We start from the raw sequence: 17,567 nt of genomic DNA on the forward strand, positions 1-17,567 counted from the left end.
AGGCAGGCTTCCAGGTGCTATAAATTCAGCTCAGGTGTCATTTTCACCATCTTCCAGGGGAGTCCTGAGCTTGTAGAAAGTGATCTTAATATGTACTGAGTGGTGCCATAGGAAGTGTATTCTAAAGTTCTTAAATCTAATTAATAGCATTTAAAAATATAGTCTCTATGCTTAAGAATACTGAAGAAGGTTTTCACACCTGAAAATATGGGAAAATACTGTCAAGGCAATGAGACTTCTACAGGATGTAAGAGACCCACTATAAGCCTCACCTGGGAAGCCTTTGAACATGACCTCATGGTGATCCCAAGCATGACCTAGAGAGGCCAGTCTGTGAGCTCCTCTCATCCTCATGTGTGCCATAACCGAAATCTCTGATGCTTTATTCACGACAGGCAGAATCTAAAATGCCCTTTCCAGTCCAGAGAGTCTCTCCAGCTTAAATCGCTCCCCCAAACTAAATTCTCCCTGCTTTCTGTACGGGAGAGTCAGGCTACTGGAAATGTCATTCTTCACGCAGTACTCACACATCAAGGTCAGCTACCTCCAGATTAAAGCTACCCCGTTACAATAGTGGCTTTCAGGATGTCTCAAACAGGCCTGCCTGTTTACCTCTAGTTTTACAATCTGGGCTGCTTGGAAAGGTTGGACAGAAAGTTCTGAAGCCAGCTGTTGGGTGTATAAATCCATATCAGTTCAATACTACGGTCTGGGGCACAGAACCGGAGAGGCTCACAGGAAACCAAGGGGGAACTCAGCTTCTGTACCTGGCTCACAAATAATGAATCTTTTATGCAAAAGCAATTACATATACGAGGAAAAAAAACTTTCCTTGAAATGGCAGAAGTGAAAAAAAACTATTGATTGGTTTTGTCCCCAAACAATAGGATCATTTCCCCTTTGCTTTCAGCCCACATTCTGGATGGCTCTGCCTTGGTCCTCAGCTGGCTGTGAGGTGCCTCCTGAGCTAGCCAGCTCCTGACCTCCAAGGACTGTCCCCCATGCTTCTGCGTACACTTAATGTCATTTGAATTGAGCTCCTCACCGTCATCAGTCTCCGTGAACCCCACAGTGTTTCAGGTGAAGGATTCTGAGTTTCAACACTTCAAGAAGAGAAATTATAAAAGGAAATTGTTCTCTGGCTCTGCTTACTTTTTTTTTTTTATTTGCTTAACATTTCCCCCCTAGCTGGTGAGCGTGCAATTCGAGTGACTTTAGAGCTAAGTTTAAACAGAATACTAGGAGTCAAAGAAACCTGTCTTTTTTGTTTTAAAGTTTTTATTTACTTGAGAGGGGAGGGGGAGGGGCAGAGAGAGAGAGATGGGAGAGAGAGAATCCCAAGCAGACTCTGCACAGTGTGGAGCCCAGTGAAGGGCTCAATCCCATGAATGATGAGACCATGACCTGAACCAAAATCAAGAGTCAGATGCTTAACTGACTGAGCCACCCAGGTGCCCCAAGAAACCTGTCTTATTATTAGAGCCTTTAACAGACGTAATAGAATCAGGCTCCTGTTAGCAAGAAAAACATCTAATGGTTTAGATTAGCTCCCTCAATTGTCCTTTCAAAACCTATTCCACCTCTCCATTCACTGTAGAAGATGCCATCTTGAAGTGACAGGTACTGGGACTTCTCAAGATGCTACTTAAGAGGGAGAAAGTAGTTTGCTGATTAGGACCATTAAGCAGTGCTTGGAGGGGAGAAGTCAGTTTCTTGTTGTGGCTTCTCATTTATATGGCTGGCTTAATCTAGGGTAAGGCTCCTGGAAATGGCCCTTGGAAACAAACAAAGGTGGGTCGTGAGAATGAAAAGCAACCAACTACCTCAGTTAGCAAGAGTCCTCAGAGAACAGAATGCAAATTTAATTTTTTACTCAGGGATACATCAGAATATGCTTTTGTTTCACTCTTGAAGTGGATCTTGCTAAGTCATTTGTTTTGAGGACGAGTGCACAGTGTTTGCATGTGATGGGGGTGCAGCAGGTGCTGGGCGACAGGCCAGGGGTGAATCAGTGGGCTTTTTTAAGAGTCAGCAAATCAGGGGCAATCCTCTGTTGACCTGTGCTTTCATGCATGCTCTGGGTCATGATTCTAAACAGGAATGCTAATATATACAAGTGTGTAGGTAACAAGAATGACACCATTATGTATCTGTATCGGACTTTAGTTTACAAAACTCTGAAAGGCAGATATACAGAAAACTGTAATTCTGAGAAGTGAAATGATGTGTCCTAGATGAAACTTCTGTTTTATAGCAGAGGCAGACCAAACTCAGGTTTCTGGGCTCCTAAGCTGGAAGTCTCTCCATTGGCCCATGAAACCCTTTTCCTACCCTTGAAGATACAGCCATAGAACTCTGGGAATTAGCAGCAGCTTCCAGACTGACCTAGATCAGATCTAAGTAATCTTTTCACTAGGAAATAACAGAAACTGGGGTGCCTGGGTGGCTCAGTTGGTTAAGCGTCCGACTTCAGCTCAGGTCATGATCTCATGGTTTGTGGGTTCGAGCCCCATGTCAGGCTCTCTGCTGACAGCTCAGAGCCTGGAGCCTGCTTCGGATTCTGTCTTCCTCTCTCTCTGCCCCTCCCCTGCTTGTGCGCTCGCTCTGTCTCTCGCTCTCTCTCTCTGTCAAAAATATATAAACATAAAAAAAAAATAACAGACCCTACTGTTCCTCCCTCCTAGCACGTCATCACCATTCACCTGGTGACTCAATCCTAAACCTAGGAGACATCCTTGTGTCCTGACTCCTCCTCGTGTCCCATGTGCTCTGCCTTCATAACAGGCCTTCCCTCCATGCCTATGCCAGCCTCCCATGCCAAACTTCCTTCACCTTTCATCTGGACTGATAACCCACCAGCAGCTCGTCCTCTGTTTCTCCTCTACCTGACAGTCCATTCTGTACCCAAGTAGAAACCATGCTAACACTCCTTAAAACTTGCCATCACACTTAGAAAAGTGTCCGTGTTGTGGCTCACAGAGTTCCCAGGCTCACCAGCTTCTCTGACTCACTGCATCTCACAAACATACCAACCTAGTTCCTGTGTCAGGGCCTTTCCCTAACCTTTTCCCTCCACCTCCTCCAGACTTTGCCTGGCTGCTCTTTCACTTCCCTGTTTTCTCAGGGGGATCTTCCCTGACTCTCCTGAAAATAAGCTACTGCTTTCTGCTTCACTATCTCTGTACTCTACTGTCATTCACTGTACATATCACTACTTGAAATCACACTGCCAATGAACTTATTTCCTGTCCTTCCCAATAGCCCAGAAGCCCCTTGAGGACAGAGCCCTGTTGTCTTGGTCCCTGTGTATTGCCCACACCTGAACAGAACCTGGCACCCATCCGCTGAGTGTGTGTGTGAAAGAATAACATGCAGCAGATGGGAGAAAAGTCAAAAGTCCTTGGCTCCCCGAGGACTCAACAGATATATTATAGTCCAGCAGCATAAGCTTTTCCTGGATCCAGTGTGGAAAAGAATGGTATATTAAGGGTACCCTTTATGCAATCAATAGTGCCCACAGTAACATCTACAAAGATGAATTCCACCACACTACCTTACATTTCTTTAGAAACTGCATTACATTAATATATTATATTATATTATATTATATTATATTATATTATATTATATTATATTATATTATTATACTATACTTATATTATATTATATTATACCATATTATATTATTAAATATTATAGAACTAAATTTTAACAATAGACAGGACAGGGCACCTGGGTGGCTCAGTCAGTTGAGTGTCTGACTCGTGATTTCAGCTCAGGTCAAGATCTCATGGTTCATGGGTTCGAACCTCGCATCGGGCTCTGCGCTGACAGTGCTTAGTCTGCTTGGGATTCTCTCTCTCTCTCTGCCCCTCCCCTGCTCTCTCTGTCTCAAAATAAGTAAATATTAAAATAAAAATAGACACGGCTAGCATGGTGTCAGGCATATAGTGGGTGCCCAGTAAACATACATTGCTGAATTTTAAAAATTTCTATCATCTGCCATCAAATTAATTATTTTCATTTCCTCATGTTTCCTCTATCCCTTTCAAAATACAAGTATATACTTTTACATTGTCGTAACCACATATAGGTATTGATTTGTTTCCTATTTTACATTTTTTAACACTTTTTTGATGTTGCAACCCAGTCTTTGTAATTTTTAACAACTATGTAATATTCCATCAAGGTGCCGTGCTATATAACTCACCTCGCCTCTTTGGGGCATTTGGCCACTGAGTTCACTGAAAGTAAAAACACCACATAAATTCAGGTAGGATCAGAAGTTCAGCAGAACCAACCCCACATTCTGACCAGGGCAGAGAATCAACCCGACTGCATGATGTCTGTCACAGAGCAGCCTAAATTCTCTCTATTGCATCAGTTTATTGGAACAAACTGTAGATTGTCATCAGAAAGCTCCAAATCACTGCACAAATTATTTATGAAAGAATGACTTCAACCATTGGCCAAGTGTAGCCAGACTCAGGAAAAGGCACCAGAGGAGGAAGAGGACGGAAGAGGCAGCAGCTGTAAGGGAGCTGGAAAGACTTTAATACAGGCGCCAGTCAGAGCCTATTTTATTCCTCTGCTCTCTTGAGAAAACAGTCAGCAGTTTGTTAGGGGATGAATCAGTCAGAGTCAGAGGGGGAAGAAAGGGCTTGTATATCTTGAGGATTATTGTTAAAATGCTCGATAAGTGGTTGTAAAGTTATGCGGTTTTCTTCTTTTTCCTCTTTAAACATTTCCCCCTCTTGGTGTATAGGCGAAATAGTCATTGGCAAGAATTTGGGGAACATGGGAAAGTATGAAGAAGAAAGTAAAAATCCCCTGTAGTCCTGTGAGCTGGACTGGCCACTGTGACACGTGTGCTTGTCGTGCTCTCCCTTACGGATACATCAATCTACATAAAAGTAGAATAACAACACCTAGCCTACTCTTGACCTTTAAACCTACTATATTGTGAACCTTTTGTTCAAGGTCTCTAACAATTATTTAAAGTAACACAGTGTCAAATATGTGCAAAATAGTTCTTTGTGTTCAGATGAGGAAAGCAGAATTGATTTGTTTCTCCGTGGGTAACATACAGGTTGTTCCCAAATTTTCTTATAAATAATAATGCAGAACTCTTTGAATTCTTCTCAAATGAATTCCTTAGGGCAGTTTTTTTTTTTTTTTTTATTTTGTTTGGTTTTGGTTCTTTTTAAACTGAAGTATAGTTAATACAATGTTACATTAGTTTCAGGTGGATCTATGAGTACTTGCTGAATTTTCTAGAAGAAGTATAATAAAAAGACAACAATCAATCATCTTCCACACCAGCTGTCTGTGGTGATGATGGCAGAAAGATGGGACAGGGAAGTGAACCAGAGAGTAGCTATGTGAGAAATACAGGGAGTACTGCTTTGGTTTTTAACTCTGGTTTACCATAATTCTCATTTACCACTTTCATTAGGTCTTACCTCTATCGTTGATAGAAATATCTACCCTAAATCCTTCTCTCTGTGACACTGTGGATAAACAATGGTGGGGGATAACTGGACCTGCTAGTGGTTTGGATGACTACATAACCCATGGCTACTTTTACCATTAGAATTACAGTCTTGTTTGCCTGGTTATGAGTCTTCCTGTTGGAAGGGCACCTTTTCTCAAGGTTGTGGACTGAAATACAACTTTGCCTACATTTATGCCATGTCCAAGAGCATGCAAGTGTGCTGACCATGAAGCTGTTTCTCATGACCTCACTCAGTCTCAGCATCTGAGCTACACTGTAATGGTAGCCACTGGACTTGGTTGAAATCAAAATTTCATTAAGTATCAGAAAGATACAATTGCTGTTAACTTACACCCGGATGCTCTATTTCCAAATTGGGTTTAAAGATAAAATTCTGCTACAGAGGGAGAAGAACCCTGTAGTTTGGGAAAACACTTTAATCAACTTATTATTATTCATATTATTATTATTATTATTATCATCAAGAACAGGGAAGGTGAAACAGAGGAAGCTAAACCACTCTAGGAGTTAAGTAAAAGGATATCCACATAGGGGGTTGTAATGAAGAAACCGATTTGTGGGAGCTTCCTTGGGTCAGGCCAAAGAGATGGGAGTTTAGGGAAGAGCAGGCACTAGGGAGAAGCCAGGAAATAATAAATTTCCTCTAAAGAGACAGCTGCTTCCTGGTGTTACTCCAGAAACAAGACAAGAGATGGCCAGTAAGTGATTCACTGTGGTGACAAATCACTGATTGACTGTCACAACTGTGATGCAGAAATTCAGTTTTAGTTTCCTCTCCATTATTTCCAATCTCTTATAAGTCACTGCACCACTTAGGGTATCCTGAGGACTTAAAAGGAGGTGCAGTGATCAATGTCATGAAGCCAACAACCTGCGGAGTGTTGCCAAGACCGTAGGGGTGCTGGAGAAAAGGGCCAGAAACAAGAGCTAGAGGAGGGCATGATTATCCCCATGAGATCTGCAGAAACTCCACAGGGCATGATGGTTGCATACAGCTGAATATTTTTGTTTGGATTTTAAAGGAAAGGGTAAGAGAAGGCTTGCGACCCGAGGGCATATTTGGTTATAACCACAGGCTGGTGATCACTCATTTTGCGGACCTAGTTTTAATGTCTTCAGATATGGTCTCTAAAGATATAGAGGATATCAACCCTAAGAAAGTATAGCCTGAAGGAAATGTTAGAAAGTAAAAGGCTTGCTTTCTCCTCTTTGTTTTCTGGCTTTCAACAGAAGGTCAGGTGCAGCATATCATCCTTCACCAGCAAGAAAATCTGAGACAATTTCCTAAGGACAGGCCTCTGGCAGGATGTTCCTGGAGCTTAGTTTACTATTCCAACCACAGATCAATGTGTTTTAGACATTCCTTCTGATCCAAGGGGCACCACTTTTGGGTCAAGACAAGATTGCAGGCTAATTCATTAGGATATCAGAGAGACAATGGACAAAATTCAAGAAAACACACAGCAGATACCTTTGCATCCTGTCCTCTGCTAGAACTTTCAGGGGAGTCCTTGGGAAATTTAGAGGGCTCACTCTAAAACTTTGAGGAATGAGGGGCTGAAAACTGAAAATGAATTATTTAAAATATCCTCTTTGTAATTCACAGACTTTAATGTGCACATATCAGGATACATTCCTCCTAGTTTACATATCACCTAGCTAAGGTAGACCCTTCTTTGGCATTTCTAGAGGATGTAGGAATGAGACGTGTTTGGGGCTCCAGAGGCTATCAGACAGCAGAAACAGTGCCCAAGATGCCCTAGAGCTACTAAAGGATGGCTGGGTATGAAATGAGGTGAATCTCCTCCCTCGAACATTATTTATCTAGATATTAAGAGGCTATCTCCAGTGGTGGCTCAGGGCACACAATCTATAGCATAGATTGTAAGTATAAGTGTCTTCTCTGATGTGGATTTAGTACCTTTAAGGGACATAAGTCCTAGGTGGATGACCCCTGCCAGCAGTTACCTTACTATAGGATGGGCTTCTATTGGGTTGTGAGAACCTTCTCAAGGCATTAGTCTCAGCTTTTCTAGATCCCTTACCTGCCCCCAAGTCTACAAAGGATGGTGACCTTCAAGAATTGATGGAAGTGTTCTTGGGGCACCTGGCTGGCTCAGTTGATTGTCTGACTTTGGCTCAGGTCATGATCTTGTGGTATGTGGGCTTGAGCCCTGCCTTGGGCTCTGTGCTGACAGCTCAGAGCCTGGAGCCTACTTTGGATTCTGTGTCTCCCTCTCTCTTTCTGCACCTTTCCAGCTCATGCTCTGTATTTCTCTCTCTCAAAAATAAACATTAAATTTTTTTTAAAGAATTGATGGAAGTATTCTTTAAACCATATACATCTACCATATCTACAAAATAGTTTCTTTCTGTTGGTAAGTAATCTATCTTAGATCTCCAAGAAATTGGGTTGGGTATGTAAGACAGGTGTCAGAGGCACACTTAGGGACTGTTTCTTTGAGGAAAAGATTTTTGACACCCAGTTTGTCAATTTTTATTCAACTTGTCTGAAAGGATATTGTCAACTTCCCTCATGAAATTTCTCTTGTAGACTTCCCCATTTAACCCATTGCCACTCTTGTTCTCCCTTTTGTTCAGCCCAAGCCCTAGAGGCATCGACCACTTATTTTTCTTACTTCTACCTCTGTGTATTTCACATCCATCCATTGTTTGCAATTTTCATTATTATCAGTTGAACCCATATTCTCATTGGTCTCCCTTGAATGAACTGTTTGCTTGATAGACTGATTCATTCACTCATTCATTCTACACCCATTTTCTAAGTGCCTCTTTTGTGTTGGGCACAAGATAGAATTCCTGCCTTCAGGAGTTTCACCACCAAGTGGATGAAACAGACACGTATGTGGACATTTCAAACAAGTGCAAAGCAAAACCAGAGGTGTTAGAAATGTATATACACACTCAGGGCACCTGATGGCTCAGTCGGTTAAGCGTCCAACTCTTGCTTTTGGCTCTGGTCATGATCTCGCAGTTTGTGAGTTCAAGCCCGACACTGGGCTCTGTGCTGACAGTGCAGAGCCTGCTTGGGATTCTCTGTCTCCTGCTCTCTGTCCCTCCCCAACTTGCTCTCTATCTCTCTCTCAAAACAAATAAATAAATAAACATTAAAAAAAAAAGAATACACAATCATACACAAGCACATGGGAGAAGGAACAATGACTCTGGGCTTTGGCAACAGTCCCTTGCTTGTCCCTCTTCCAGGGGTGGGTGCCTACTCTTCTCTGTCCTACTCACTGAAGCCAGGTTAATTTCCCAAAGCAGTGTTGAGAGGCCAATATTCCTAACAGGGATTCATCTAGCACCTGCAGGACTTCCTCACACACACATGGACTGATTGTCAAAGGCACCTGCCTGTGTCTTTTTGCTGTGGCTCTAATTGTTAGAAAGTCTTTGGAATATATCACCTAACTACTCTGTTGTTAGAGAAGTCTGGCTAATGGAATTTTATTATGTTGGCCCACTGCCAAGTTCTTAACAGATACTATGGTGTAAAGGGGCAAAGGTGGGAAGAAAGAACTCGTTGAAAGGGAGTTAGAAGAAGGAAATGTAAGAAAGCTGAACACAAATGTTAGCTACTTTACGACTGTCTTATGGACCAGTCCTTTTTAGTTATGGTGACTTTGATTATCAGCATTTGCACCATGTTCATAAAAAAAAAAAGATACATGGTTTGATAAGAGTATCTTTTGATTCACAAATATAAAATATATGAAATTAATCATCTTCAGTTATGCATTTCAAATGTTTTTTTAACTAAAAGAATATCCGCTCATGAAACTAATGAGCAACAATCTCGACGTGTGGGCACTTTAAATATACATATGCCTCTGAATTTGAGGTAGATTTTTAAAGATCTATTTTGGTCACTGTTAAAGTAAAGCAGGGCAAAGTAATTCTTTCCAACAGTAATAACCACCTCTTGGTTGTTCCAGGAATGACTATGCTCTGTGGATTTCTCAAATGGAATTTTCTTTGTACTAGGCAAATATTGAGACAACATTTAAGTTGGCTCGAGTCTGTCTATATTGACTTCAGGAAGCAGCAAATATCATGGGACAATACAAGGGTGAGAGAGGGAATCTTGCAGTCATTACCACCAAGGCAAGATGAAACATACATTCACAGAAAGTTGACCATAAGGATTTTCTCTCACTAATATAGTATAAAAGCACAGACTAAGTCCTATTAAGTTTGGGAGAGTTTAATAGATATAAACAAAATGAGACTTTTGCATGCAGAAATATGGCTCCATCTACAATTTTCTAAACTGCTTTGATCTTTGTATAAAATCCTATTTGAATCATTTAATGTATTATCACAAGGCACATGGCATACATCCTACCTTAATGTGACACCATAAATGTCCTTATGGCTAGCTGTGCTCCCTGAATCCTTTTATGAGGATGTTATTGAGAATTTAAGCAGATCCTAAACTAGGACACCAGATTCATGTGCAATAAAATATACTGTTAGTCCCATGATTTAAAAATGGAAGATTATATAAATGCGTATTTCTGGATATATAGCTGGCCTAATGTGTATGATATTACATTTGTATTTAACAAATGCAAAGTCCAGTTGAATTAATGAGGGCCTAATAGAATGAAGGAGAGAAAAAGACGAATCAAATAAAGAACTCATCAATAATAGACGAGTATAGACACCCCTCATTCAACTAATGTTCCATTCAAGTGACTTTCCTTGATTAGTGAGGCTAGCATCTTTATGTATCATTTAGAAAATCTTCCTACATACTTAAATGGAGTGTGTTAATTAAACTTTTCTGTAGCAAACTTCAGTCAGGTTGTTTGGACTGCTTTTATTAGTTTTATATGAGCCTAACCAAATTGAATAGACTTTATTTTAATTTATACTTTAAATGCCTTCTTCATTTAATAAAAAAAAGTGAAATTTCCCTTAGGTGGGAGAAAAAGGATGATTTTTGCCATAGTTTCAATGTAGCATATGCCACAATTATCATCAAGATGTTGTTCAATATGTGGAGAAGGTGATTAAGAAAACACGTTCTGTGACACAGAAAAGAAAATGAAATTTAACTTCCTGCCGGATATGTTAACCAATGGAAAACACGAGGAAAACAATGTTCTTCTGTAGGGTATTTATGTATTTGTCCTGGTTTGTGTTCTTTATCTGTAAACTGATAAGAACAGATACTACACTTGATCTTAGTCAAAAGGCCGAGAAGTGACTGTGTTCTTTATCTCTAAACTGTTCACTCTGTTTTGGTGAAGATTAGCTCTTCTTGTAATGTTTTCTAATTTTCTAAGTTACTCTTTCTAATGTTTCTAAGTTACTCTTGTAAAATAAACGAAACTTGGAAGCACAACTCCAAAATCAAGATATACTGTTTAATTACCAGGTGATGTTCTTACTACACTTCCCCTATGACTTACCCTAATTTAATAGGTCTCTTCAACATTATAGGTGGTACAAGTGGAATGGCAGGTGACATATTTTGTGACTAAACAGTTACTGTAGACAATATTATACAGATAACAAGACACATGCACACAGGTTACATATGGCTTTATGACTTCAGCAATTCTGCTAGGTTTTCAATGAAAAGGAGTATATTTTCTCTGTTTCCTAGAATCTCATGTCATTCCTCTCCAGAACCTCTTCCTTTGAAGAGAGCCATGTAGACTGGGGACACATGGTGACTAAATCCTTGTGCTGAGAACACACGTGCCATTACCAGTTACTTATTATCCACTACATGTCATCTGTCTAGTCATCCACCCATCTACCTACCTACCTACCTACCAGTCTATGTGTTTGTGTCTGCAAACATGCTATAGTTTTTACTGACTCAATAGGTGAATATATGCAAGCTTATCCATACCTTCTTCACCAAATATTTATTGACCATGTTGTGCCAGATACTGTGCTTTTTATTTCGTTTCTCCCTAAAAAAAATGCAGATTAGAAAATATTTTAGTTACCCATAATAACTGGGAAATATTAGGTAAAAAGTACAGAATAGAAGTAGTAAAAAGAAAACTAAGCTCTGGCCTTAGCCCTGTCACTACCCACTTCTTGGGACTTTGGGCATTTCCCTCTGACTGTGTTGGTCTTAACTTTATCATTTGTATAATGAAGGAACAGGACCAGACAATCTTTAAAAAATCTCCCTGAGTACAAAATGTCAGAATTCCAAATATGGAAGTATTTTATACTTTATAACGTTGAAAACGGGCTAAAATAGTGCTTCTCCCAGAAGAACAACGACATTGATCTTATTTAGGTTACAAGCATTCCAATGTGAGAAAAAGGCAAATATTGTGCTTCTAACCCCTGCTTAAGAATCTGAGCCCAGGCAAAAAGAAATTGGGCATTCACAGAACTGTTGAACAAAACAAGTATGAATGACTGTAAACATTTCATAAATTTCACGTGCCATAAAATATAACAGTCAAATCAGTACCCCTTGTCTATAGTTGCTCGGTAAGTGGAGGATGAGGATAGAAACAAGATTTCCCAGCCTCTCTATTGCTTCAGGGTATTTGAACATCCTCCAGGGGCCAAGCATCAGTGTCCCCAGTAGTTGGGCCAATTGGAACTAACATCTGACCATCAGGGTCTTCTCTTAATCCAGCTATCAAACACAAAAGGAAGTGGCCTTTAGGAGAATATTTACAAATGGAGAAAGTTTGGGCTGTTACCAGTTTGGGCCAATAGATACAAAGAAAATAAGTGGTGTGAATCTGTCAACATGCAACAATTTCTCTGATTTGTGACACCGGCTTTCCCATTTCTTTCTTTTATTTATTTTTTTTTTTGAAGAGTATGCACCAACTGAAAATAGTCATTTTTAAAATGACAAAAAAAAAAAAAAAAAAAGAGGACAAACAGTTCCTAAGTCAGTGCTGGAATATAATATATACATGAATCTTTGGCTGGGCCAAAAAACTTGGCAAGTCTTCAACATTTTGGTTAGCCTTTGGTTGACTTAAAAAGTTATATGGTTAATTCATATAAATTATATAAAAATGAAGATAAATAAATATGTAAGCAAAATTAAAGGGTACTATAATCCTACCATCCAGACACAAGCAGTTGACATCTTGTATAGTCTTCTAGTCTTCTGCAATGTACACACACATTATACATATTATGTCTGTATTTATATTCATCTATAAATCCATGCCATCCTGCAGGCATATCTAGGTGTCCAAAGAGCTCTGGAGATGACGATGTTGGCACACCTGTGTGTGTGTACATCTGTATCCTAAGGCACCCCATTTGGGAAGCTTTGCTCTACACTCTCCATAAATTTGACTGTCTGAAACCAGCATCGTCAGCACTGCAGCGAAGCAGTAGCTTGATTTCTTGGAAAGCACCCACGGTTCTTATATCTGCCCCTCACTTCAAAAGAGCTGGCACAAGTCCAGTTAGCATAAATTTGGCTAAATTGTACACCAGTGTTGGAGAGCACAGAATTCTTTACTGTCCAAGTCCCACTTTTAGAATAAAGCCATTGTTGAGGCACCTGGGTGGCTCAGTCAGTTAAGCGTCCAACTTCAGCTCAGGTCATGATCTCACGCTCCGTGAGTTCGAGCCCCACGTTGGGTTGTGTGCTGACAGCTTGGAGCCTGGAGCCTGCTTCTGATTCTGTGTCTTCCTCTCTCTCTGCCCCTCCCCTGCTGATGCTCTGTCTCTCTCACTCTCAAAAAATGAATAAATGTTAAAAAAATTTTTTTTAAATAAAGCCATTGTAACTGTGTCCTTACTGACATGTCTCTCCTCTCCCTCCTCTGGACATTGCACCAGGGTGGACGGGCCCAAATCTGTGTCCTGAGACATGGGCATGGAGAAATGGTGTGCTGAGTCCTGAGCACAGAGGGAGGCAAGCAGATACTATAGGTAGTACCCGTGCACTTCAGTTCCTCAAGCATGACTGACCTCATGCCAGGCACCATGCACGAGCACAAGATGAGGCTTTCGCCCTCAATGTACAAAGCTGGTTTGAAGCAGACACATATATTGTTAGAATCAACATGGGAAGTACAAGCTGCTGCTGTCACTGGTTTATGTTTCCTCAAGTTCCTTTAGGGTAGGGACACATCTATTCAGTCTATTTTGTCTCTTCTCAATGGGAAGCACAGTTTGGGGCACAAAGAAGGTGTTGGAACACTTGGCTGGTAGACTTAGTATTGAGCTGCAGTGGTAGATGTGATAAACTTCCTGCCCAGTTATAGTCTCCATAGGTCTTTAGTTATGCTAATTACCCATGTTTTGCCCTAACTGGCTAGGGATTCTGTATGTCACAGCGGGAGGGCACAGAGGGTGCATTCATGGCAGTGGCTTGTGTCATCCCATTACTATCACCATGCAAAGGTGTTTCTACTCCAAAGGCAAAACACGGTGTTGCCAAATTCCAAAAACAGAAAGGAACACATGTCATCAGTGGCAACCAAACTTCGTTTCTGTCATGAATCACTGTGGCCTCATTCTGACAGGTCCAGTTGCAACCTAGCCCTGGATCACACCAAGTAGTGACTCAGCTACATTGAGACTTCAGATGCTATTTTTAAGGGGGGGGGGGGGGGGGGTAGGGGAGGTACAGAGAAGCTATATTATGTTTTCCTGAATTTTAATAGCCTAAACTAAATCTTTAGGAAAAGTTAACTGCCCCCAAAATTATGTAACTTATACAGTTTACTTTTTATATCATAGTTTGCCCATTGAAGTCACAAATCATTCTCATGACCAAAATTGATCTGATCAAAACGGAAGAGGGAAGTTTTCAGAAGAGTCTGGGTCCAAGGAAAGCAACTGTGGTGCACAGTGGAAAGAACGCCAGCCTGAGAGTCAGAAAGCCTGGCCTTGGTACGCTTAGTAGTGACATTTGGAGTGACCGGTTAGTGAGGCTGGGCCAGGTGTGCTGGGGGGAGTCTTGGGGACTGCGGGTGTGGGTGAGTGTGGTCTGCCCTGCTGGCTTTGTACTTTGGATCTGGTGGAGGAGACTGTCCTGACCCCAGTGAACCTGCCTGAGACTCCACATACTTCGATGCTGTCTTTGTGCTCTTATCTTCCCACCGAAGGGGCTCTGCTGTTTCCTAACTCTCTCATAGCCACCTACTGACTCCTGTGTTCATCCACTCATCCTTCTCTGGAGTTTCTCCAAATGCCACCTTCTCTTGAGTGATCAGAACAGCACACATGTTTCCAAAGTAGATACATGATATTTTTGTTGAAAACTAGGACAGTGTTTTCCTCAAATCCTCATTCCTCACGATGATTGGAATTTTGTTTCCTCTCCTGGCACCGTCCCTATCTTCAGGGGAACAGCCCACCTACAGTGAGTCTTAACTTTAATTCTTGGACAAAAGTGGAAGGCTCATAGGTGTTCACCTCTCCGCACTCGTGTGGTTTCTCCTGTGCATGTCCCCTCACCGCTGTTGGTAGAGTAAGCCATCTAGCTTTGGAGATCTCTTGTGACACAAATTCTACTCTAAAAAGTGTTCCTTTGATGGAAACATTTTTAAAAGGTAAATGACCCTCTGTAAACATGTTTTTGGTTCTTTGAGGAAGTCCTTCTTTTCTATTTTTTTCCAGAGTAAACACTCTTTCAGGTTGGAAGGCCTAGGGAGAAATAATACCCAAACTGGCCCTATGACTCTGAGAGGAAGTGGTTAATGAAAGGAGGGGGCTAATAATCTACAGAGAAATCTGTTATCACAATGATGCTGGATATAAGGATTCTTTCTGGAACTTCAGGAAGTTCTGAATAGAAACAGAGAACTGCACAGAACCCCAGTTTAATGCTGAGATTTCCTGTTGCCACACCACACAATTCAATGCCTGAACAGCTCATTAACCAACCACTTTGAGCAACAAAGCCGTCCAACTCTGGGGACAGGAAGAGCGGAGACAGAGTGGGAGTAGCTCCTACGTCATGTTCTGAAAGCTCAGTCGTGGAGCCTCATTTTTTCTTTCTGAGGAACTCATGGACGCTGAAACTTCCTCCTCCTCAGCTGTTGGCCAGCAGCAGGCCCTAAATTAGTTAAATTTAACTATAATAAACATGCTGCAAATGAATTATATTTAACTCTAACAGCCACCTCAGGGTTTGTCTCGAGATGGAATAATTTTAGCTTATGCCACCATACGTCCCCTAACTAAGGCAGAAAGTAATTACCTAAGCATTTACCATAACAAGTTCACTGACACTCACTATTTATTATAGTGTGTGAACATTCGAGTCTTTTGTATAGTCAGGCATAGACTGTAGGCTGCTGAATGTGTAGTCTCGGATGGACGCAATAGGGACACCAAAAATAAAAATGTTTCAGGCAAATATAAATCCGGTAGAACCACCTAACTTCATCTTCATTAACAATTAGTAATAATTTTGGATAGTCCCAGTTGAAACTTTTATATTGTCAGTAGAACAGGGCCAGCTAAGAAATTGAACACTGTAGGTCAGATGATAAACTTTTTGAGAGAAAAGGTACATGGAAACACTTATAAAGTGTATTTATTTAAAAACAACAACAACAACAACAACAACATAAAATTGGGCTTCAGTGCTATGCATGCTAATGAGAAATCATGTTTATCTATCCATTAAAGCAGGATCTTACTCAGTAGCATTTGGTTAGGGGAACAGTCTGTGTTTCTCAAAGTACCTACAAGTAATAACAACTTAAACTGCCATTCCTCATAAAATATTCTGATATTCTATACTTCATTTGTTCTGAATAATCTCCCCATTTGAAAAATTCTCACTTATTCACTCATCCCTTGTGCATTTATTATGCATCAGTTGTGGGCTGAGTACTATAAATGTAAAGAACAATAAGACATGGTCTCTGCTTTCTAGAAGCTAAGAGCTGAGTAGGAGACACAGCCCTGTAAACAGATGACTTCCTGCAGTGTGATATCTGCAATGATTAGTGAGGTATACTGCCTGTTCAATGAAAGTTAATTTGTTTGGTATTGATTTATGGGATTCAAGAAGGAGAACCTAACTATGACTTGACGAATAGCCAAACTGCCTGGGGCTGGCCCTGGCCACTGCACACCCTTTGTATACATGTGCTTTTAGGGCAGAATCACCCATATTTAAGTGCATATGTCATTAACATGCTACATTTAATTGGTATATGTGATCTGTGAAGCTTCATGTTTTCACTTCTTGCCTTAAAGAGGCTTACAAGAGAAAATATATAATAAAAAACGTTTAGATATGAATGAAAATGAAGAATAAATATGAGGGGTGGTATGTTCTTGACGCCTTTTCAAGCCAGACTCATTTCAGCCCACTCCCTCCCTGTTCCCCTCCAGACACCATGAGCCATATGAGCAAATACAAAGAGAGACCTGCAGGTGTGGGTTGAGAATGAGGTACAAGGGTGCTTTGGCCAACTCAGACCCTCTTGTCCTTCACCAGCTCTGGACTGGGGTGCTGGGTGTTGTTGAAGCTGACAAGGTGCTAGCCCAGCATCCCCTCTCTTAGGCTGCCTTCTCAGCTGATTCTCTCAAGAGCCCACAGGGGGCAGGAGGCGCTCATAGGGCAGGATTCAGCAAGTCCAGACTTGTGGCTGAAATCCATCTAGTGGCACCTCTCTCCTGACAGAACAGTGTGGGGAGGGGAAATTTCAGGAAGAGTAGGCCTGCAGAGATCAGGAAAGAGGGCAATGCAAACAGCAAGCTCTGAAGGCTTCTGCGTGGAGCCGGATGACCTTCACCCCCAGCCCTGAGCTTCTTCCCCACCAGAGTGAAAGGGAAAGTGGTGAGTAACATAATTCTTAAGATTAAATTTACCTGCACCTTAAGGCAAGCCAGGTTTTTCTTGGCAGTTAACTCTTAAGACATTTCTCACAGAAGGTTTTATAGAGGGGGTGCTGAAGGATAATAATGGATAAGATCCTCAGCAATCTTCCTGTTGGACATTCGGTAACACATTGCATATGGCTGTTTCTTACAGGACCTGATGATGAACGCCTAGTACAAGCTGCTCAAGCTTCTCTCCGTGAAGGCCCGAATAACGATGTGGACACGG

The 17,567-nt window shown here is 41.2% G+C and overlaps 1 protein-coding gene and 1 pseudogene across 15 annotated transcripts in view; both read right to left on the bottom strand.

Moving 5' to 3' along the window:
* FARS2 (phenylalanyl-tRNA synthetase 2, mitochondrial) overlaps positions 1-17,567 on the bottom strand; it is a 537,420-nt gene that overhangs the window by 83,795 nt on the left and 436,058 nt on the right. The gene's annotated exons all lie outside the window — the stretch shown is intronic.
* Positions 10,651-10,749, bottom strand: LOC125166955 (uncharacterized; annotated as a pseudogene).

The sequence above is a fragment of the Prionailurus viverrinus genome, chromosome B2, assembly GCF_022837055.1.
Source record: "Prionailurus viverrinus isolate Anna chromosome B2, UM_Priviv_1.0, whole genome shotgun sequence".
In the NCBI taxonomy this organism is placed as follows: Eukaryota; Metazoa; Chordata; class Mammalia; order Carnivora; family Felidae; genus Prionailurus; species Prionailurus viverrinus.